This window comes from Scyliorhinus torazame, chromosome 11, assembly GCF_047496885.1.
Source record: "Scyliorhinus torazame isolate Kashiwa2021f chromosome 11, sScyTor2.1, whole genome shotgun sequence".
Classification (NCBI taxonomy): Eukaryota; Metazoa; Chordata; class Chondrichthyes; order Carcharhiniformes; family Scyliorhinidae; genus Scyliorhinus; species Scyliorhinus torazame.
This window is the reverse complement of record NC_092717.1, coordinates 201,335,234-201,358,047: the sequence shown is the minus strand read 5'-3', so window position 1 is coordinate 201,358,047 and position 22,814 is coordinate 201,335,234.

Below are 22,814 nucleotides of genomic sequence, written 5' to 3'. Positions count from 1 at the left end.
AGGTGGGTTAGGTTGTTGTACGAGGTCCCGATGGCGAGTGTTGCCACGAACAAGAGGAGGTCTGAGTACTTTTGGTTGCATCGAGGGACGAGGCAGGGGTGTCCCATGTCCCCCCTGCTCTTCGCACTGGCAATTGAGCCCCTGGCTATAGCACTGAAGGAGTCGAGGAACTGGAGGGGGTTGGTGCAGAGCGGGGAGAAGCATAGGGTGTCGCTCTATGCGGACGACTTGCTGCTATATGTGGCGGACCCAGTGGGGGGAATGCCGGAGGTAATGAGGATCCTCAGGGAGTTCGGGGATTTCCCAAGAGCGAGTTGTTCGTGGTTCACCCAGGGGACCAGGAGAGGGGGTTTGGCGAGCTCCCACTAAAAAGGGCAGAGAGGAGCTTCAGGTGGCCAGGAGCTGGGGGGCCCTGCATAGACTTAATTTCACGAGGCTGGTGGAGCAAATGGAGGAGGAGTTCAAGAGGTGGGACATGTTGCCGCTGTCCCTGGCAGGTAGGGTGCAGTCAGTTGAGATGACGGTGCTCCAAAGGTTTTTGTTCCTGTTCCAGTGCCTCCCCATGTTTATCCTGAAGGCCTTCTTTAGGCAGGTCAATAGGAGCATAACGGGGGTTTGTGTGGGCGCGAGGGACTCCGAGGGTGAGATGGGTGTTCCTGGAGCGGAGTAGAGATAGGGAGGGGCTGGCGCTGCCCAACCTCTGTGGGTATTACTGGGCTGCCAATGCGGCGATGGTGCGCAAGTGGGTGATGGAGGGGGAGGGGGCTGCATGGAAGAGGCTGGAGACGGCGTCTTGTGAGGGTACGAGTCTGGAGGCGCTGGCAACGGCGCCGCTGCCGCTCCCTCCAATGAGGTATACCACAAGCCCGGCAGTGGCGGCTACCCTCAAAATCTGGGGGCAGTGGAGGCGGCACAGGGGTGAAGTTGGGGCCTCGGTGTGGGCCCCAGTACAAGGGAACCACCGATTTGTCCCAGGGAGAATAGACGGAGGGTTTTCGGGGTGGCACAGGGCAGGGATCAGAAGGTTGGGGGACCTGTTTGTGGACGGGAAGTTCGCGAGCCTGGGTGAACTGGAGGAGAAATACGGGCTCTCCCTGGGGAACACCTTCAGATATTTACAGGTAAGGGCGTTTGACAGGCGGCAAGTGGTGGAATTCCCACGACTGCTGCCACGCACAGTACAGGACAGGGTGCTCTCGGGGGAGTGGGTTGGAGTGGGGAAGATCTCGGAAACTTATCAGGTGATGCAGGAGGAGGAGGAGGCCTCGGTGGTGGAGTTGAAAGGTAAGTGGGAGGAGGAGTTGGGAGATGTGATCGAAGAGGGGATGTGGGCAGATGCCCTAGGGAGGGTGAACTCTTCCTCTTCATGCGTGAGGCTCAGCCTCATACAGTTTAAGATGCTGCACAGGGCACACATGACCGGGACAAGGATGAGCCGGTTCTTTGGGGGTGAGGACAGGTGTGTTAGGTGCTCAGGGAGCCCAGCAAATCACAACCATATGTTCTGGGCATGCCCAGCGCTGGAGGAATATTGGAAGGGAGTGGCGAGGACGGTGTCGAGGGTGGTAGGATCCAGGGTCAAACCGGGCTGGGGGCTCGCAATATTTGATGTTGCAGGGGAGCCGGGAGTGCAGGAGGCGAAAGAGGCCGGTATTCTGGCCTTTGCGTCCCTGGTAGCCTGGCGAAGGATTCTTCTTCAGTGGAGGGATGCGAGGCCCCCCAAGCATGGAATCCTGGATCAACGATATGGCGGGGTTTATTAAATTGGAGAGGGTGAAATTCGCCTTAAGGGGATCGGTACAAGGGTTCTTTAGGCGGTGGCAACCGTTCTTGGACTTCCTGGCAGAACGGTAGACAATGGTCAGCAGCAGCAACCCGGGGGGGGGGGACGAGTTCTATTTTATTTTTGTTTGTTTACACTGGGGGATCTGAGGGGGTGTATATATTTGCTATGTTTGCTTTGTGTTAACTCGGGGTGTTAATTTAGTATTTATGTATAGGAGGGGGTCATGGGGGTTCTTTTACTTTGTTCTGTATTTAAATTTTATTGGGTTTCTTTTTCATTCTGTTGTTGATATTTTGTGAAAACCCTAATAAAATTTTTCTTTTTTAAAACAGAGGGGGTCCATCTTCTCCATGCTAACCCCCAGTACGCCTCCGTGGCGTACCCCGACGGCCGACAATATACGGTCTCCCTATGAGACCTGGCGCCCGCCGGATCCCCACGAACACCCCAGCCACCAGCCCCACCCTCCCTCCCACCGGTGCACCTTCTAGCCGCCCCCTTCCCAGGAGGATCGGTCCTTCCGCCAGCCCCATCTAGGCCCCCCCGCCCACCGACGCACCCCGCAGACGCTCCCTTCCCAGGTCAACCGGCTTCCCCACTAGCGCCGTCTAGGGGTGTTGAAGCTGCCACAGAGATTGAGGCCATGCTCCCGGAGTCACAGATGCCCGAGCCTCCACCGGCGTCACCACCAGAGCTTCGACGATCACAGAGGATGACCAAGGCCCCTGATCGACTGATTACTTCATTTTAAAGTGTATATAGTTAATTGTGAATCTGTAAATAGTTACGACAATAAGACAAAACGCTGTACGGAGGTATTACGGTACCTCCATAATTATAATTTGTACCACGTTATCATGTTGTAGTGTCAGGCCACCACCCCCGCCGGACTCCTTTTTAACAGGGGGTGAATGTGGTAGTCTGTGTAGAGGTATTACGGTACCTGGTAATGCTGGAATACCATTGGGAGATATTGTATGTTCCCTATTGGTCAAGCTGTATGGTAGCTCCGCCCTGCAAGGCGGGGTATAAGAGCCCATGCTGCCCCAGTAGCCTTCTTTCTGTACCTGAGCTGCTGGCAGAAGCATCTAGCCATCCAACCCTTCAGTTGGACTACAACCTCGCTTTAGTGGTCATTGATCGTGCATCAATATGTGCCAGCATAACCGCAAACAAAGGTTAGATCTTAATCAGTACTCCCATTTTCTCAGGTAATGGACGCCGGTAATAGATGATTGCTGCACTAGAACCTCTAGAAGAGGAGGAGATGCTGGTTTCTGTTAGATGTGGAGATGACCTATTGGTATGTGGTTGATGGGGTGTGCCCCTTGGGTTAATTCTTCTTTCTCCAGTACATTCCTGGACGTCAGGAGCCTTCTCTTTGTCAGATATGCCAAGCTTTCCTCCACTTCTGCCGCTTTGCTTCAATACTTAGCACCTCCGCTTGTGCCATTACCAGCACCTTTTGCTATTCCTTTTGTAATTTCATCGCTCCTGCCCTCCACCATATCACAGACCTTTAGATTGCCTTCTCTTTGTGGTTTGTTTGTCTCGTTGCCATGTTTTTATGCACTTCTATCGTCCAAACAAAACTTCCTTAGGACAGTTGGTTACTGAACTTTCTACACTGGTGTCTCATGGGTTCAGGCTATGATATTTCTGAGTTGAAATCTACTGAAAATAGACCTCTTCAGCGGAATAACTTTTGACATCCTGCAATTGTTAGAAGCACAGTTATTCAGCTTTTAATACCTTCACTCTGATTGTTTACAAATTTATTTTGATCTTTGTAAATATTTTGGACAGCACGGGTCCCAGGACTGATTTCTAGGGTTCTCCACTGGCCGCAACTCTTGAATTAGTTACTTTCATTGATCACTATCCTTTTTTTTCCTGTTATTTGCCCATTTATTATCCTCTTTATCTCTTCCTCTTCTACCCTCAAGAACTCTCACTTTAGCCGCATGTCCCTTGAGAAGCCTGGTATCAAATGTCTTCTGAAAGTCTTAGATATATGATACCCATTGCATAGTGCGCAAGTACCAATTCTGATACATTATCAAAGAATTCTGATAAACTTGTTTGGCATGAGTGACCTTTTCTAAACCTATGTTGGTTCGGAAATACTGCCTTTTAACTCTTCTTAAATGCAACTTGAATTACTTCCTTTGTAATAGACTCCCAAGTTGTTTCCTACGATTGATATTAAGCTGATAGAATTGACCAAAGTTTGACCTTTAAAAGAACATTTGCTTTTTTGTGATCAGCCTGAACTAACTTTTGAGCACAGTACGTGTGCATAACTTTTGAGCATAATGAGTTCTGAAAATTTTTAACCATGTCACTCAACTTACCTCATACCTTTAAATGTTTCTCAGCATGCTCTATCGGGTCTTGTTGTCTAATTAAATTATATTATGTAATTCATACTTCAATATCCTTATTGAAAATATAGTGACGTTGACAGATTTAATTTGATAGGAAAATAACATACTCTGTATTTTCTACCAGCAATTTATTTCTGCTCCATATTTCTTTTTGTTCCAAATTTTTCTTCATTCCCTCCTCTCTCCTCACCTTCTTCCCCACCTGAAGGTGTTAAATAATTGCTGTGGCACAGTTTCGCACACACAGTTTTCCATGAGGGCCGCGCGGTGGCGCGGTGGTTAGCCCTGTTGCCTCACGGCGCCGAGCAACCAGGTTTGATCCCGGCTCTGGGTCATTGTCCGTGTGGAGTTCGCACATTCTTCCCGTGTCTGCGTGCGATTTGCCCCCACAACCCAAAAGATGTGCAGGGTAGGTGGATTGACCACACTAAATAGCCCCTTAATTGGAAAAACCGAATTGAGTACCTCTAAAAAATTTTTTACTAATAATAAAACACAGTTTTCCATGCCTCACTTCTAGCCATGCATGTCTGAATCTTGCACTATAGAGCCCTGGCAGGTTAGTCAACTGTATGGGCATCACAGTTAAGACCCAAGCCTATCACGGATAGCAATCAGAAGTGGAAGATTTGTCTAACGTTTCTCCTCCTTGGCCGTGAGCACCAATGAAGGCTGAGGTCAGATTGCTCAACGCAGGTTAGCATCAAACCTTGGATTTCCCAGGTCTGTGTGCGTCATTGATTCCTGATTTAAACAACTCCATCATTATGAGAGCCGTCAGAAATTCTTAAGTATAGTGTTTCGAAAACCAGTGTTTTTCAAACTATTTTTGGCAACCGTAGAACCTTCGGTTCTCACGCCGGTCGACCTTTGTGATACAAGGCGACCAAACCTTGCGACACAAGGCTACCGGCTTTCGCGACACATGTTGAGCTTCGCCGGCAACACACTCACGCCCGTGGATTTCCCGATAGTGTGGAGGTGGCCACAATGGGAAGCTCCATTGGCCAGCTGCCAGGACGGAGGAACCCGTTGCCGGCAAGGGCACGTCCCGCCAGAAAATGGGTCTGGCGGGACGGAGAATCCTGACGCTTATGTTCACTTACCTTTTAATATGAAAGGGCAGCCTGCTTTGTCCTCACTATCTCACTTGAGTCCGTTTCAAAGGAACAGAGGGCAATGCGCATCTCAGGTGCAGACCTCAACGGGTTTCTTTGTGCTGTCTTCATCGTTATGAAAACGGAAAATCCTATCTTGCATATATAGGTTGTTGTGAAGGGAAATAGCAACAAAATGCATTTTTAACTCAGCACTGGATACTCCTGGGACATGCTACACCAGAATGTTGACAGCCTCATGAGATTTGGCATGTTTTTAATGTGGTATTGCAGGTGAGCTGCAGTAAGGTAGTCTTTTAATTTAGAGTCAGCTGTAAATTAATAACTGACTCTGGGGTCTCAACCTCAAAAGGAATTTTTCATCCACCACATCTCTTTCAAATTCTGAAACTTCTCTAATTTGTCAGTACTTCCTTGCATATAACCCACATGGGCTTTTCCTCCTTATTTGCATTGTCACGATTGACAAAACCGTATCTCAAGAAATTATAGAACATAGAACAGTACAGCACAGTACAGGCCCTTCAGCCCACGATGTTGTGCCGACCACTTATCCTAATCTAAGATCAACCTAATCTTTACCCTTTCAATTTACTGCTGTCTATGCCTGTCCAAGAGTCACTTAAATGTCCCTAATAACTCTGACTCCACCATCTCCGCTGGCGGGCAGTGCACTCCCCGCACCCACTCTCTGTGAAAAGAACCAACCTCTGACATCTCCCCTATACCTTCCTTCAATCACCTTAAAATTATGTCCCCTCGTGACAGCCATTTCCGCCCTGGGGAAAAGTCTCTGGCTATCCACTCTATCCATGCCTCTCATCACCTTGTACAGCTCTGTCAAGTCACCTCTCTTCCTGCTTCACTCCAGAGAGAAAGTCATCTTTATTTTGAGTTAAGTTTTTTTTTCAGGGTCATAAACCAGAGGCCCTGGACTTCATAACACTACCATTGTCCTGTCCTGCCCTGGACTCTCCTTAGCAGCTCTCTCCAGCAGATCCTGTTGCGAGATCTTGTCCAATAGGTAAAATGCCAATTTGAGTCTCTGGCCGTCTCTTAGTTTAAAAAAACATTGATCTTCACAATTCACATGCTTTGCGTGCCAGCAGCTGCAAGATAGAAGCAACTCTGTTCTCTGCTATGGCGCTGAAAACATGTCCCTGGATGGTGCTTCATGTTAATTCTACATGCAGGTCACATGATCTACTCTTTGCTGCCACTTCTGGCCGGAAGACTCCACGTAGCCTAATCTGTATCTCCATTAAAAAGGCGACAGTGGCCACAATTCTCCATGTAAAAGCAGATAGCGCCTGTTCGGCGCTTCTCCCGCAATCGGGACCATCGCAGGACTGATCGCTCCATGACCTGCCCCAACAACCACCTACAGCCTACCTTGAATCGCAACATTGAGTTTGAAAAAAAATGTTTTAAACTCCTAAGAGCCGGTAAGTGAAATAGGCAACAAGGGGCTCATCTTTACTCAGTTTGAGATTTAGTCATAGCTGAGCATTATAAGTGCACATCTGCTTTCTCTACTCCCACACCAGTGTCAATGAGTGTCTCTTTATGTGTGCTCAAATAATCATGTAATTATTGCTTTCACCTGCATATACTTAACCTTAGTTTCTACAATTAACAAAGTGTGCAATATTAAAAGCCTTGGCTGCAATGTGCTTTTTTACAATAGTCTATGATCACAGTCGCTCAGGCGGCAGACACGAGATCGAAATGATCATTCCTCGATTAAACATTCCTAGCAGCAGATAACACTTGCAGAAAAGGGTGGTCAGAGCAAGTGGCTACCATGCTCTGAGCTTCCATCTATTGATTAAATGAATAGAAAATAGGGGCTTTAGGTCATTTATTGATATGCAGTTGTTGTTAATTCTGTTCCTTTTCTGGAACATCCTGTAGAGTAAAGGGTTAATGTTTACGTTAATTAGGCAATGACATTAATGATGATGTAAGCATGACATCAGATCAGATGACTTAGAGACTCTGAAGGAGCAGGTCACAGAACAGAACATGTTCCTTACCATGCAGCCTTGCTTGTAAATAAATAGTTTTAAGAAAATCTTAACGCAGCCTATGTCCAGGCCACTCATCGGGGTAAATGTTCTAGTCCCACTCACCGTGGAAATCATTGTGGGCGGGATGGAAAATTTGACGACCATTGAAAGGTCTGTTGACCTCGGGTGGGAATTTCCAGTCTCAGGGAACGTGGGGTCGTAAAATCCACCCATTGTGTAAGAGGAATCTCATTCAGCCCGATGCCAACACAGAACATAGGACAATGATCCAAACCACATCCAATTAGTGAATGAATAATCATACTCGTTAGCAAGTGATCGCTGAAGAAGCTCTCATAGCTCTTTGATTAATGGGTAAAAAACCTTCTGCTATCTTCAGTGACACTAACTTAGGTGAGGCTTTGTTCATCTTCCATAGACCATAGAACCATAGAATACATTGCAGAAGGAGACTGACCATCCTTTCCAAACCACTCCCCCACCTAACCTGCACATCTTTGGACACTAAGGATCAATTTACCATGGCAGATCTACCTAACCTGCACATCTTGGAATATCTTCCTATTCTCTGCAATGCTTGCCCATTCAACTTTGCTTTCAGATAGTTCAGATAAATTTGCAAACAGTTAATATAAACAAATACACTATCATTCAAACAGAAAGAAGGCAGATAATCCAGATTTACACAGCTTTGGTACATGTTTTGTGGAAGATCATTTAAATACAGCATTCTGTGCAATCATCCTGCGTTTTAGCCTTGAGCACGATCACGTCTAGCCACCAGCTACCGATAATTACTGTACTTGGGCAATTTTCACTGCCGGGTTGATGGCAGTTTTGTAACTGCAGAGAACGGCTTGGTTCAGGGCTCAGCTAGTTCTCGAGTGCAAACCTTCAGTACTACAACATGACTACCTGGAAGTTCGCCTCCAAGCCACTCACCATCCTGACTTGGAAATATATGGCCTTCACAGTCACAAAATTCTGGAACTCCCTCCCGAACAGCACTGCAGCTGTAGCTGTACACATGGACTGCAGCCGTTCAACAAGGCAACTCACCACCACCTTCACAACGGCAATTAGGGATGGGCAATAAAAGCTGACCTAGCCAGTGATGCCCACATCTCATGAATAGATTTTTTAAAAAGATGTTGTCACTGCCCATAGCCTTTGTTGTATCCAGTGCATTTAGTGATGTCTTGCTGTCACGTGAAGTAAATCAATACTTTGGGAACAGTAAGAAGTCTTACAACACCAGGTTAAAGTTCAACAGGTTTGTTTCAAATCACTAGCTTTTGGAGCACTGCTCCTTCCTCAGGTGAATCCGCAGTGCTCCAAAAGCTAGTGATTTGAAACAAACCTGTTGAACTTTAACCTGGTGTTGTAAGACTTCTTACTGTGCTCACCCCAGTCCAATGTCGGCATCTCCACAGCATACTTTGTGAAAGCAGATACCTCACTGTATTCTCAATTCAGTCCAACATTCCAACACGCAAATATTGAACTCACCCTGGCTAACAGAGTGACATTTGTAGGCTGTGATACTGCAAAGGCTATGGGCCCTTAATAATCTTTATTTTAAAAAAAATAATCTTTATTGTCACAAGTAGATTACATTAACACTACAATGAAGTTACTGTGAAAGCCCCTAGTCTCCACATTCCGCCGCCTGTTCGGGTACACAGAGGGAGAATTCTGAATGCCCAAATTACTTAACAACACATCTTTTGGGACTTGTGGGAGGAAACCCACGCAGACACAGTGATGCACCATCAATGACCACTAAAGCGAGGTTGTAGTCCAACTGAAGGCTTTAATAAGGTAGGTTTTTCCCCAAGCAGCTCAGGTACAGAAAGAAGGCTGCTGGGGTGGCACGGGCTCTTATACCCCGCCTTGCAGGGCAGTGCTACCATACAACTTGACCAATAGAAAACATACAATACCTACCAATGGTGTTCCAGCATTACCAGGTACTGTAAAACCTCTACACGGACTACCACACACAGGGAGAACGTACAGACACTGCACAGACAGTGACCCAAGCCGATCCTGGGACCCTGGAGCTGTGAAGCAACAGTACTCACCGCTGTGCTACCGTGCCGCCCACCGCTACCATGCCACCCACAATATTCTTGCAATAGCACTGAAGACTTGTGCTCCCGAACTCGCCTCACCGCTAACCAAGCTCTTTCAACACTGGCATCTACTTGGCAATGTGGAAAATTGCCCAGGTATGTCCTGTCCACAAGTAACAGTACAAATCCAACCCGGTCAATTGCCACCCCATCAGTCTACTCTTGATCATCGATAAAGTGATGGAGGAGTCATCAACAGTGCTATCAATTTGGCAATAACCTGCTCACGGGGCTGTTTAGCACAGGGCTAAATCGCTGAAAGCAGACCAAGGCAAGCCAGCAGCACGGTTCAATTCCCGTACCAGCCTCCCCGAACAGGCGCCGGAATGTGGCGACTAGGGGCTTTTCACAGTAACTTCATATGAAGCTTACTTGTGACAATAAGCGATTTTCATTTTCATTTTCATTTCACTGATGCTCAATTTGGTTTCCGCCAGGGTCATTCATTTCCTGACCTCATTACAGCCATGATTCAATCATGGACAAAGAGCTGAATTACAGAGGTGAGGTGTAATGACTGCCCTTTGACATCAAGGCTGCATTTGACCGAGTGGCATCAAGAAGCTCTAGCAAGGCTGGAGTCAGTGGGAATCAGGGGGGAAACTCTCCGCTGGTTGAGTCATACCTGGCACAAAGGAAAATGGTTGTGGTGGCTGGAGGTCAATTGTCTCAGAGCCAGGACAGCACTTCAGGAGTTCCTCAGGGTAGTATCCTAGGCCCCACGATCTTCAGCTGCTTCATCAATGACCTTCCTTCCATCATAAGGTCAGAAGTGGGGATGTTTGCTGATGACTGCAAATTGTCCCGCACCACTCGCGACTCCTCAGATACTGACCAAATGCAGCAAGACGTGGACAATATCCAGGCTTGGGCTGACAAGTGGCAAGTTACATTTGTGCCACAAAAATGCCAGGCAATGATCATCTTCAACAAGAGAGAAGCTAACCATCACCCCTTGACATTCAATAGCATTAACATCACTGAATCCCCCACTATCAACATCTTGGGGGTTACCATTGATCAGAGACTGAACTGGACTCGCTATGTCAAACAGTCTGGCTACCAGAGCAGGTCAGAGGCTACGGTTCCTGTGGTGAACCTGCCCACTATCGATAAGGCACAAGTCAGGAGTGTAATGGAATACTCCCCACTTGCCTGGATGAGTGCTGATCCAACAACACTCAAGAAGCACAACACCATCCAGGAAAAAGAAGCCCACCTGATTGGTACCCCATCCAAAAACATTCACTCCCTCCACCACCAACACACAGAAGCTGTAGTGTGCACCATCTACAAGATGCACTGCAATAACTCACCAATGCGACTTCCGGTTGCGGTGATGCCTTGCTAGCCGCACGTTTCGGCTGCTCCAGCTTCGACGGACCTTCGGGCTCTTTTAAGAGCCCCAACGGGAAATTTTTGGGCGACGCAACCCGGTGTGGGGTGAGTGAGAAGGGAGTCCCCCCCCTAACGAAGGAGGAAAAAAACGGCGGTGGCGGCTGCAGCGCGAGGAATCGTCGACCAAAGAGACAGAAAGGGAGAAGCACAAGATGGCGGCGGAGAAAGCGCAGGCGACATGGGGGCCCGAGCAGGATGAATTTTTGAGAAGGTGTGTGGAGCTGCTGAAGAGGGAGGTGCTGACCCCGATGCTACAGGCAATTGAGGGGCTCAAGGAGACACAAAAGACCCAGGAGACAGAGCTCCGCGTGGTGGAGCAGAAGGTGAAGGATAATGAGGACGAGATCCTGGGCCTGGCGGTTAAGACACAGACGCACGAGGCACTTCATAAAAAGTGTACTGAAAGGATCGAGGCCCTAGACAACGGAGCGCGAAGGAAGAACCTTCGGATACTGGGTCTCCCTGAGGGTGTGGAAGGAGTGGACTGTGGAGCTTATGCAAGTACGATGTTGAGCTCACTGATGGGTGCTGAGGCCCCTACGGGCCCCTTGGAGGTGGAGTGGGCACATCGGATCCCGGCGAGAAGACCAAAAGCGGGAGAACCACCCAGGGCGACAATCGTGCGATTTCACCGCCTTAAGGATAGAGAAGAGGTCCTGAGATGGGCTAAAAAGGTGCGGAGTAGCAGATGGGAGAATGCAGTGGTACGGGTGTACCAGGATTGGAGTGCGGAGGTGGCGAGAAGGAGGGCGAGCTTTAACCGAGCCAAGGAGGTGTTGCATAAAAAGAAGGTGAAGTTCGGGATGCTGCAGCCGGCAAGACTATGGGTCACGTATCAGGAGAGACACCATTATTTCGAGACGGCGGAGGAAGCATGGACCTTTATCAAAGAGGAGAAATTGGATCGGAACTGAGGGACTGATGCTGCAGGAAATGTTATTGTCAATGTTATGGTTGAAGTTAATTGAGAAGTAAATTAGGAAGGGGGGAGACATTGGGAAATGTGGGCGCCGGTGAGGGGGGAAAGACTGGACATAGATGGAGAATGAGGAAGGGGAGGGGGAGGGGAAAGGGAGCTGCGCCACAAGAGGCGGGTCAGGTAAAGGGATGTTCCCGCGCCAGAAAGAAAATGGCGGGAAGATAGGCGCAAGGCGGATGGGAGTTCCCCACATGGGGGGGTCGAGGAGTGAGCAGGAGCAGCCGGGGTCAGCTGACTTACGGAAGTAATATGGGGGGAGCAATCACGCTAGAAAGAGATCTAGCGAGGGGGGGGGGGGAACAACTGGGTTGCTGCTGCGGAAATCTAAAAGGAAATGGCTGAAGAGTGGGCGGACGTGGATGGTATGCGACGCTGGGGGAGCGAGTGGGAGCGCGGAGGCGGGATATGGGACTGGCCTAGAGAAGGTAATGGCTAGTCGACACGGGAAGGGGGCAGGTAGCCCCCTAGTGAGGCTGATCACGTGGAACGTGAGAGGCCTGAACGGACCGATTAAAAAGGGCCCGAGTACTCGCACATTTGAAAGGACTAAGGGCAGACGTGGTTATGCTCCAAGAGACGCACCTAAAGGTGACGGACCAAGTTAGGTTAAGGAAAGGATGGGTGGGACAGGTGTTCCACTCAGGACTAGACGCAAAGAACAGAGGGGTGGCCATTTTGGTGGGGAAACGGGTAGTATTTGAAGCAAAGAACATCGTAGCAGATAGCGGAGGTAGATATGTAATGGTGTGTGGCAGGCTGGAGGGAATGGAGGTCATGTTGGTTAATGTATATGCCCCGAACTGGGACGATGCGGGATTTATGAGACGGATGCTGGGGCATATACCGGACCTGGAGGTAGGAAACTTGATTTTAGGAGGGGACTTTAATACTGTGCTGGACCCGGGGCTAGATAGATCCAGCTCAAGGACCGGAAGAAGGCCGGCAGCGGCCATGGTGCTTAAGGGGTTTATGGACCAAATGGGGGGAGTGGATCCATGGCGATTTCTTAGATCTAGGGCTAGGGAGTCCTCCTTTTTCTCCCATGTCCATAAAGTGTATTCCCGGATAGATTTTTTTGTTTTGGGAAGGTCGTTGATCTCTAGGGTGGAAGAAGCTGAGTATTCAGCCATAGCGGTTTCGGACCATGCCCCACATTGGGTGGACCTGGAATTAGGAGAGGAAAGGGAGCAGAGAGCACTCTGGCGATTAGATGTGGGATTGATGGCGGATGAGGGAGTGTGTGCAAGAGTGCGGGGGTGTATTGAGAGATACCTGGAGGTCAATGACGACGGCGAGGTCCCTGTGGGAGTGGTATGGGAAGCACTAAAAGCGGTGGTCAGAGGAGAGCTGATCTCCATTGGGGCCCACAAAAGGAAAACAGAGGCCAAGGAAAGGGAAAGATTACTGGGGGAGATTTTAAGGGTGGATAGCGAATTTGCAGAGACCCCGGAGGAGGGACTGTACAGGGAGAGGAGACGACTCCAGACGGAGTTTGACCTTCTGACCACCAGAAAGGCGGAGGTGCTGTGGAGGAAGGCACAGGGGAGGAGGTATGAATATGGGGAAAAGGCTAGTCGCCTGCTGGCTCATCAATTGTGAAAGAGGACAGCAGCGAGGGAGATAGGAGGAATTAGAGACGAAAAGAGAGACACGGTGCGAGGAGCAGGAAAGATAAATGAGGTGTTCAAGACTTTTTATAAGGGACTGTATAGGTCTCAACCCCCAGAGGGAGAGGAGGGGATGCGGCAGTTCCTGGATCAATTGAGGTTCCCGAAAGTGGAGGAGCAGGAGGTGGTAGGCCTGGGGGCACCGATTGGGGTGGACGAGGTTATTAAGGGACTGGGAAGCATGCAAGCAGGGAAGGCTCCGGGACCAGACGGGTTCCCGGTGGAATTTTATAGAAAATATGTGGACTTGTTGGCCCCGTTGATGGTGAGGACATTCAATGAGGCCAGGGAAGGAGGGACTTTACCCCCGACAATGTCGGAGGCGACGATATAGCTAATTTTGAAGAGGGATAAAGATCCGTTGCAGTGCGGGTCCTATAGACCTATTTCATTATTGAACGTGGACGCCAAATTGCTGGCAAAGGTACTGGCATCGAGGATAGAGGACTGTGTCCCGGGGGTGGTGCACGAAGACCAGACAGGGTTCGTAAAAGGGAGACAACTGAATGTTAACGTGCGACGACTATTAGGGGTGATAATGATGCCCCCAGTGGAGGGGGAGGCAGAGATAGTGGCGGCAATGGACGCAGAGAAGGCATTTGATAGGGTGGAGTGGGAGTATTTATGGGAAGTGTTAAGGAGGTTTGGGTTCGGGAACGGGTTTATTAGCTGGGTCAAACTTCTTTATGGGGCTCCAACGGCAAGTGTAGTTACAGGTCGACAAAGATCGGAGTATTTCCGACTATATAGGGGAACAAGACAGGGATGTCCGCTGTCTCCATTGTTGTTCGCGTTGGCAATTGAACCTCTGGCCATGGCGTTGAGAGACTCCAGGAAATGGAGAGGGGTGATTAGAGGGGGAGAAGAGCACCGAGTCTCGCTATACGCAGATGTCCTATTGTTATACGTGTCAGACCCAGCGGGGGGATGATAGAGGTTATGCGAATGTTGAGGGAGTTCGGGGATTTCTCGGGGTATAGGCTAAACATGGGGAAGAGTGAATTATTTGTGATACATCCAGGGGACCAGAGTAGAGAGATAGAAGGCCTGCCTCTAAGGAAAGTGGAAAGAAACTTCCGATACCTGGGGATTCAGATCGCTAGGAGCTGGGGAACCTTGCACAGACTTAATCTGACACGGCTGGTAGAACAAATGGAGGAGGACTTCAAGAGGTGGGACATGCAGCCTCTGTCGCTGGCGGGCAGGGTGCAGGCAATTAAGATGATGGTCCTCCCGAGGTTCTTATTTGTATTTCAATGTCTCCCTATACTAATCACTAAGACCTTTTTCAATAAAATAGACAGGAGCATCACGAGCTTCGTGTGGGCAGGGAAAGTTGCGAGAGTAAGGAGGGGGTTCCTTCAGCGCAGCAGGGACAGAGGAGGATTGGCACTACCGAACTTGGGCGACTACTATTGGGCCGCCAATGTGGCAATGATACGTAAATGGATGATGGAGGGAGAGGGAGCGGCGTGGAAAAGACTGGAGAGAAAATCCTGTAAAGGGACGAGTTTAGAGGCGCTGGTGACGGCGCCGCTACCGTTCTCGCCAAAAAGGTTTACCACGAACCCGGTGGTGGCGGCAACATTGAATATCTGGGGACAGTGGAGGCGACAGAGAGGGATGCGGGGTGCCCTGGTGGGGTCCCCAATTAGGAACAACCATAGGTTCGCCCCAGGAAGAATGGATGGAGGATTTCAGAGCTGGCACCAGTTGGGAATTAGGAGGGTGGGAGATTTATTTATAGATGGGACTTTTGCGAGCTTGGGAGCATTGGAGGAAAAGTATAAGTTGCCCCGGGGAAACTTCCTGAGATATATGCAGGTGAGGGCGTTTACTAGACAACAGGTGAGGGAATTTCCGCTGCTCCCGACACAGGGGACTCAGGACAGAGTGCTTTCAGGGGTGTGGGTCGGAGAGGGCAAGGTGTCAGAGATATACCGAGAGATGAGGGAAGAGGGGGAGGAGTTGGTGGGCGAACTAAAAGGAAAGTGGGAAGAAGAACTAGGGGAGGAGATAGAGGAGGGTATGTGGGCTGATGCCCTAAGTAGGGTAAATTCCTCTTCCTCATGCGCTAGGCTTAGCCTGATTCAATTTAAGGTGCTACATAGAGCACACATAACGGGAGCAAGATTGAGCAGGTTCTTTGGAGTGGAGGACAAATGTGGGAGGTGCAGCGGGAGCCTGGCAAACCACGCACATATGTTTTGGGTGTGCCCGGCACTGGAGGGGTATTGGAAGGGAGTGACGGGAGTGATTTTGAAGGTGGTGAAGGCCCGGGTCAAACCAGGCTGGGGGCTAGCTCTATTTGGAGTTGCGGATGAGCCGGGAGTGCAGGAGGCGAAAGAGGCCGACGTTGTGGCCTTTGCGTCCCGAGTAGCCCGGCGTTGGATCCTACTCATGTGGAAGGAGGCGAAACCCCCCGGACTGGAGGCCTGGGTAAACAATATGGCGGGGTTCATTAAACTGGAGCAGATAAAGTTTGCCCTGAGAGGATCGGCTCAAGGGTTCACCAGGCGGTGGCAGCCATTTCTCGACTACCTAGGGGAATGTTAGCGGGAAGACAGATGACCAGCAGCAGCAACCCAGGGGGGAGGGGGCGGGGGGGGGGGGCGGGAGGGGGGGGGGGAGGGTTTTAGTTTAGCTTATGTTAAAAGATTAAGGGGTTCAGTTATTTGTGTATTGTTTAAAAATTTCTTTACTGTTACGTTTGCTTTGTAAGAGGGAAAAAATTGTTGTTTGGAAAAAATTTTCAATAAAATATATTTAAAAAAAAATAAAAATAACTCACCAATGCTCCTTAGGCAGCACCTTCCAAACCCACAACCACGACTACGTAGAAGGCAGCAGATGCCTGGGAACACCAGCACCTGGAAGCTCCCCTCCAAGCCGCTCACCATCCCGACTTGGAAATGTATCACCATTCCTTCACTGTTGCTGAGTTAAAATTCTGGAACTCCCTCCCTAACAGCACCGTGGGTGTGCCTACATCTCTGGGACTGTAGCGGACAAGAAGGCAGCTGACCATCACCAACCACGGATGCCCACATCGTGTACATTAATTCGCAGTGATGTCTCACGCTTCGACCAACATCGCAATGCAACCTCATCCTCTCCCTTTGATATGAACCTTTGCTGTGATTTCTCACTCCTTTCTCTTTCACTTTGCTTTAAACAATTAATGGATTTCTACAACACGGTGTAGACTGCAGTTCGAGGTGCAAGATCACATTAAGCACAGGGAGAGAGAGGCATCAAGAGAAATTAAATAAAGATTTAATCTGGACGTGTTTCAATCTGAACTGTTATTTCCTACAAAGGCTAAAAAGACAAATCCATTTAACATGGAATTAGATTTCATGCCAGCACAGGTCAGAATCTTGGTGCCTGTTCTGCTTGGTGTTAATTTATGGCTGTTCTATTGTCCCTGTGTTGAAACATATCTTTCAAATAATGCATGAAGGTGAAGTGGGCCAGATAATGCTTCTCTAAGGACCTCTTTAATCCCAGGGTTCTTTGTTACCTTGTCTTTTCTTGTAAGAAATATATTTTCCTTATGCGCCCCTTATCTTGAAGGCAATGACTTATGTTGGGCAATAGTTCCACAAGGAAGAGCAGCATTTTCATACTTCACCCGAGTGCCAAGTTAATCAGTGAAATGTTGTCTCACTATTAGACTATGAATCACATATTTCTTTATAGAATCATAGGTGTTCCACCACTGGAACAGCAATATCAATGCCTGTGCTAATATTATCATTTCAACTGGAGCTCTCATCTCTAATTCCAAACCCGTACTGTTTATCTCCCCCCAAGGAGCATAAGGGGCAAAGTTTCATCTCTGGCGGTGATAGGTTGCTATTATGTGCTGTACCGGATATTTAATTCTATTGATTGCAATGGAACTGAATAGTGACCCCTGTGTATAATCTCATACCACCCAGTATGAGCCACCACACACAATGAGTTTCTACCTCTTAGGTTTTCTTTAGCCTTAATTAACGCGCTTAATTTTCCTTCTAACTCCCTTTTATAGGTACCGGAGGGTTAGCCACCTGAAATCCTTTGAGCTTCTTGTTTGGAGCAAATGGTACCAGACAGGTCAGGCTATAACAGCGCTCCATCAACAAACAATGTGATTTCTGAAGGATTCATTCTGGGCTCGAACCATTAACACTGTTTCTCCCACAACAGGTGCTGCCACACCTGCTGACTTAATCGAGCATTTTCTGTTTTTATTTCAGATTTCCATTCCTGCTCCGCTACAGGCGAATGTGATAGTAGTGGCTCTGAACGAGAGCTTGCTTTAATAATAATGATCTTTATTATTGTCACAAGTAGGCTTACATTAACACTGCAATGAAGTTACTGTGAAAGGCCCCTGGTCGCCACATTCCGGCGCCTGTTCGGGTACACTGAGGGAGAATTCAGAATGTCCAATTCATCTAATAAGCACGTCTTTCAGGACTTGTGGGAGGAAACCGGAGCACCCGGAGGAAACCCACGCAGACATGGGGAGGATGTGCAGACTCCGCACGGACAGTGACCAAGCCGGGAACAAACCCGGGTCCCTGGCGCTGTGAAGCCACAGTGCAAACCACTGTGCTACCGTTGAACACGTTTTACCAACTTTTTGGGGAAAAAGTGTTATTTTGAAACTGCAGAGCAGAAATTCCTCGAAAGAGAACTGGGGTGGGCGGGGTGGGGGGGGGGGGCGGGGGATGCTGCCTACAAAACCTCAGAAAATGATGTCAGTGTCAAATCCTATTCAAATGGGTAATGAAGTCAAAACGGTGCAGAACAATTAACGAAAAGGCAGGTCAGGCTGCCAAAGAGATGTTCCGCACCCCGCCCCTCCTCCTTATCCCACCTATTCTCCAATATCTGCAGAGAGAAAGGTAACAAACCTCACTGTGGCAGACATTGCTGGTGGAAGGAAGTTTGAGATGTGAATGCATCTCCGACCGTCTGTAGGGTTCATCAGAAGCATTGCAATCACAACGCTGTTTTGCATTAATAAAAAGATACTGGGCTAAACTTTAGCTGCAGCTGACAAGGTGCCATCAACCAAGGCAAACCCTTTTGTGAATGACTGTCAAAAATAAGAATATAATAATCGCTTATTGTCACAAGTAGACTTCAATGAAGTTACTGTTAAAAGCCCCTAGTCGCCACAGTCCGGCGCCTGTTCGGGGAGGCTGGTACGGGAATTGAACCCATGCTGCTGGCATTGTTCTGCATTACAAGCCAGCTATTTTGCCCACTGTGCTAAACCAGTCCCTGTTTGCTCTGAGCCTGGATCAACAGGTGGGAATATACTGAGCTCTGCAGTATTCTGCAAATACACCAGCAGCTACCACACAATATATAGTTTGCACATGTAGAGGGAAAGATCACTTTGACTGTGCACTGAACATTAACTGCATCATTTCTCCATCGCTGGCGTGATGGATGGTGTTGAGGAGGAAAGAAACACTACAACCTTCTCATTCTGCGCCACCGAAAACTTGGTCAATGAAAAGACTAAGTGCTGGACTATAGTGGCACTTGCCTCTGCAAACTTTCACCCACTCCAGTGGACCACCTCTCATACCACTTTTTAATACCCTGTCCCTTCAACCTTGGCAAAAATTGCTAATATGCTGAAAATATTTCTAAAGCTCACTGATCCATAGATGCCTTCCAAATGTTTGTCCCCCTCCTCCTGATGACACTCCTCTTTAATTGGTCCCTCAAAATTGCTTACAATTTTGGTCTCCTAACAAAGGTGTCATCACTGGCCTGACCTAAGTTCGTACGTGGGTGAGTTAATATACGCAAATGAGGTTAGACTGAAAAAGTTAGTGTTTATATCATTTAGGGTTTGGATATGTCTTGGACCAATGCAAAGCAAAACTATTCTACACCTGAATGAGTAAATGAATTCAGAATTGCACAGAGGCGAGTGATAACAGAGACAGTTAGTGGGGATGGAGACAGGTATGTCCCTATGTACAATGAGTGGCATTTGATACACTTGAGCACATCAGTCATGGCATGGAAGGGAAAGGAAATTTGTCAAATTGGTTCAGCAGGGGCTGTTGTTGAGGTTGCCTATGAAACGTGTTATTGCTACAGTATGTTACGGACAGGAGAGGGGGAGTGAATTTAAACAGCAGTAATTTCTCCTCTCACCACCCATCCACAAACAGAAAGGAGTGTTTGATTTGCTTCTCCCTTTATAAGCAGTACAGCACTTCCCAACCCCTGTTTTCTGTTGATAACCTCAGAGAGAACTTGAGATAGGATGAACTCAGTGGGTTAGTTTATTTTCTCACACTCAAATCATGGGAGGAGGGCAGCAATGTTGACTCCTTTGCATTCATACATTCAAAGAGGGATAGAGAAAAGGAAGATTTATTGTTCCGAGACCACAGAGAAAAATAATGCTTTACATGGGTCCAGAGTCCATAATCGAATTCCTGAATAAGAGGTATTCCTTCATGGAGGTTAGCAAGCTGAAATTAGATGCAGAATGCTTCTCTTTTCCGGTGGTTCTGACTTCACATGATGATATAAGCATGCAGAGATGAATCGACCTTGTAGTTGAGGGTACAGACACTCGAGCTGAAGCAATGTAGGTGGGCCAGGTATTCAATCTGGACAGAGCTTCTTTTCTGTGATGCTGCTAATTGAATGGCAAAATGACAGGCTGAGACTTTGCAGTACAGCAAGGCAATATTACTGGTTATACCAGATAGCAGTCTACATCATATTACTCCCATCTGTCCACATTGACCTTGACAAGGGATGTGTATCCCTGACCTGAGTCCATGAGATGGTAAAATGTCTCAACCATTAAGAATTGAAAAGAAGGTTTTGGGGCCCTTTGTCCTGGCAGACGAGTGGATTCCAGTTGGCCAGCCTGGGTTCTCAAATGCAGATGGCCTTTGTATAGATCTCTTTGACTTTGGTCTGTGCAGCCAGCAATGTGCCTTTTCAATAGTGGCTCATCATAGATAATGAGGTGTAGGTTTCAGTGATACTGTCAGGGAGCTCATTTCATTCAGTGGTCACAGACAGACATAGGGCGAATTCTCCATTCCAGCGGCTAAGTGCCGGCACCAACGGAGAATCCGCGGGTGGTTCACGACAGGGAAATCGGCACAAACCCCTCACCGATTCCGGTACCAGTGAGGGGCTAGCACCGGTGCTGCATGAGCCACCGCGGATTGTGCAGAAAATGGCCGGATAATTGGAGGGTCCCGGGCCGCACAAGCGCAGGGGCCTGCACCGGTCGCACCGGGAAACATGCCGCTGGCCATGCTGGAACCCTAACCCACCCACGCCGACCCCACAGCCCACCCCCTGTCCACACCCCATCACTCCCCCAGCCCTTGTAGAAGCCACCCAGCTTCCCGGAATCCCGGGAATCCCGGATGAGAAGGGCGGCGCTGGAACACTGTCCACAGCCGGCAGGTGGCCAGCGCCATCGGGTACTTGGCCCATCGGGGCGGAACATCGTGGGTGGACCGGCCAATGACGCGCCAACAGCATTGCAATTGCCGCGGCGCGCTAACCGATGATGCCAACTTGGAGGAGGCGGAGCATCGTGAACCTGCATCAAACCGGCTCCTGCCCCGAATGCAGCATCAGAAGCCATTCTCTGCCTGATCGCCGTTTTCGGCGTCGGGCTGCGGTAAATTCCGCCCATAGATTCAACCATTTTAAAAAGTATCTGGCCAGTTTTTCAAAGTACATTGATATATATTTACAAAAATAAATATACAGGGTGAGTTCCTAGTCCCCTCACAAGTGTAAAGGGAGCTTTACTCCACACTTAATGATGCTATACCTGACCTAGGCGAATGTGAGAATGAATACAAAAACACAGAATTATTTTATTCATCAGTATGAACAATAACTGAAAGACTTACATTTATAAAGCCTCTTTCTCAACTTTGGAACATACCAGATCACTGTACTGCCAATTAAGTACTCTTCAAGTGTAGTGATTGTTGTAACATAGGACACATGACATCCAGTTTGCAAGCAACAAGATTCCTCAAAACGTGATGTGCTAATGACCAGATAACCTACTTGCAGATCTTGATTGAGGGGCAGGGCAATGGAAGAAAAGTCGCCAACGTTTTCTCAAAATCGTGCCATGGGATCATTTAAATCCACCTGAGTAGGTAGACAGAGCCTCCATTTAATGCCACATCTGAAAGATGGCACCTCTCACAATGCAGCACTCCGAGAGGGGCTGGCCCACATCTCTGAAGTGGGACTTGAATCCACAGCCTTCTGATCAGAAGTGACAGTGTTACTGAGGCAATGCAGACACCGAACAAGCAGAAAAATGCATCAAATATAGCAGGTGGGGGTGAGGGAAAGCTACTTCAAGCAAGCGATGCATAATTTCAACAGCTTTTCAAAGTACACGGTAAGCTTTTGGAAGTGATAAGTGATCTTTCTGAAGAAAATATTGTCATGATGTACAAACATGCAACCAATGAGCACTCAGAATAGGACACAACCAATGGGCAGTCAGGACACTCAGAGGTGGCATCACCACAAGGGGGCATGACATAAACACTATAAAAGGGATGAGGCACTCACACCCTGCCTCTTTCCACAGACAGACATCTAGAGAGTTAGACAGGGTTGATCAGCAGCATCACACCCCAGCACGTGGCTTAGAGCAAGCTGGCACAGTTAGACTGAGTTACTACAGTTAGATTAGCAGAGTCAAACTCATTTGAGAACTGTGTTAATAGTTCAATAAACACGTTGAACTCATTTCAAAGTCTGGAGCATCCTTTAGTTAAGACTGCATCAAGTAGCAGCCTGTGTTATCCGAAGCAGCATAACACAACAAATATCACTAAACGCCTTTGTCCCAGGTGTGAAAGCTAACCACAAGTAACTGATCCACTGCATGGAGCCCCTGCAACTCATTTCAGTTGGACACAATCACTTAGCAGTGGCAGATAGATTGATTTTTCCTGCTGAAATGCTGCTCGCAACACAATCGTAGCTTGATCCAATTCCAGGCTGGCAATGTCATTTACCTGAAGATGAAGATGAAAAGAAACAAGACAGGAAGGGAAAGAAAAAGAAAGGTTCCATCTTTAATTGCAGCTTGTTTCCCGCTAGCTGCAGATCCCGATATATATATATATATGTATAGGTGTTCCTCTAATCCTGATGGGATTGTGTTTCTTTAGAAGCCAGACAGGGTATTAAGTTTTCCCAGTGCTGATTCCAGTAAATAATACCTCGGCTCTGTTGTAGAAAAAGGCATTCGTAACTGCAGCAATGATTTGACTGCA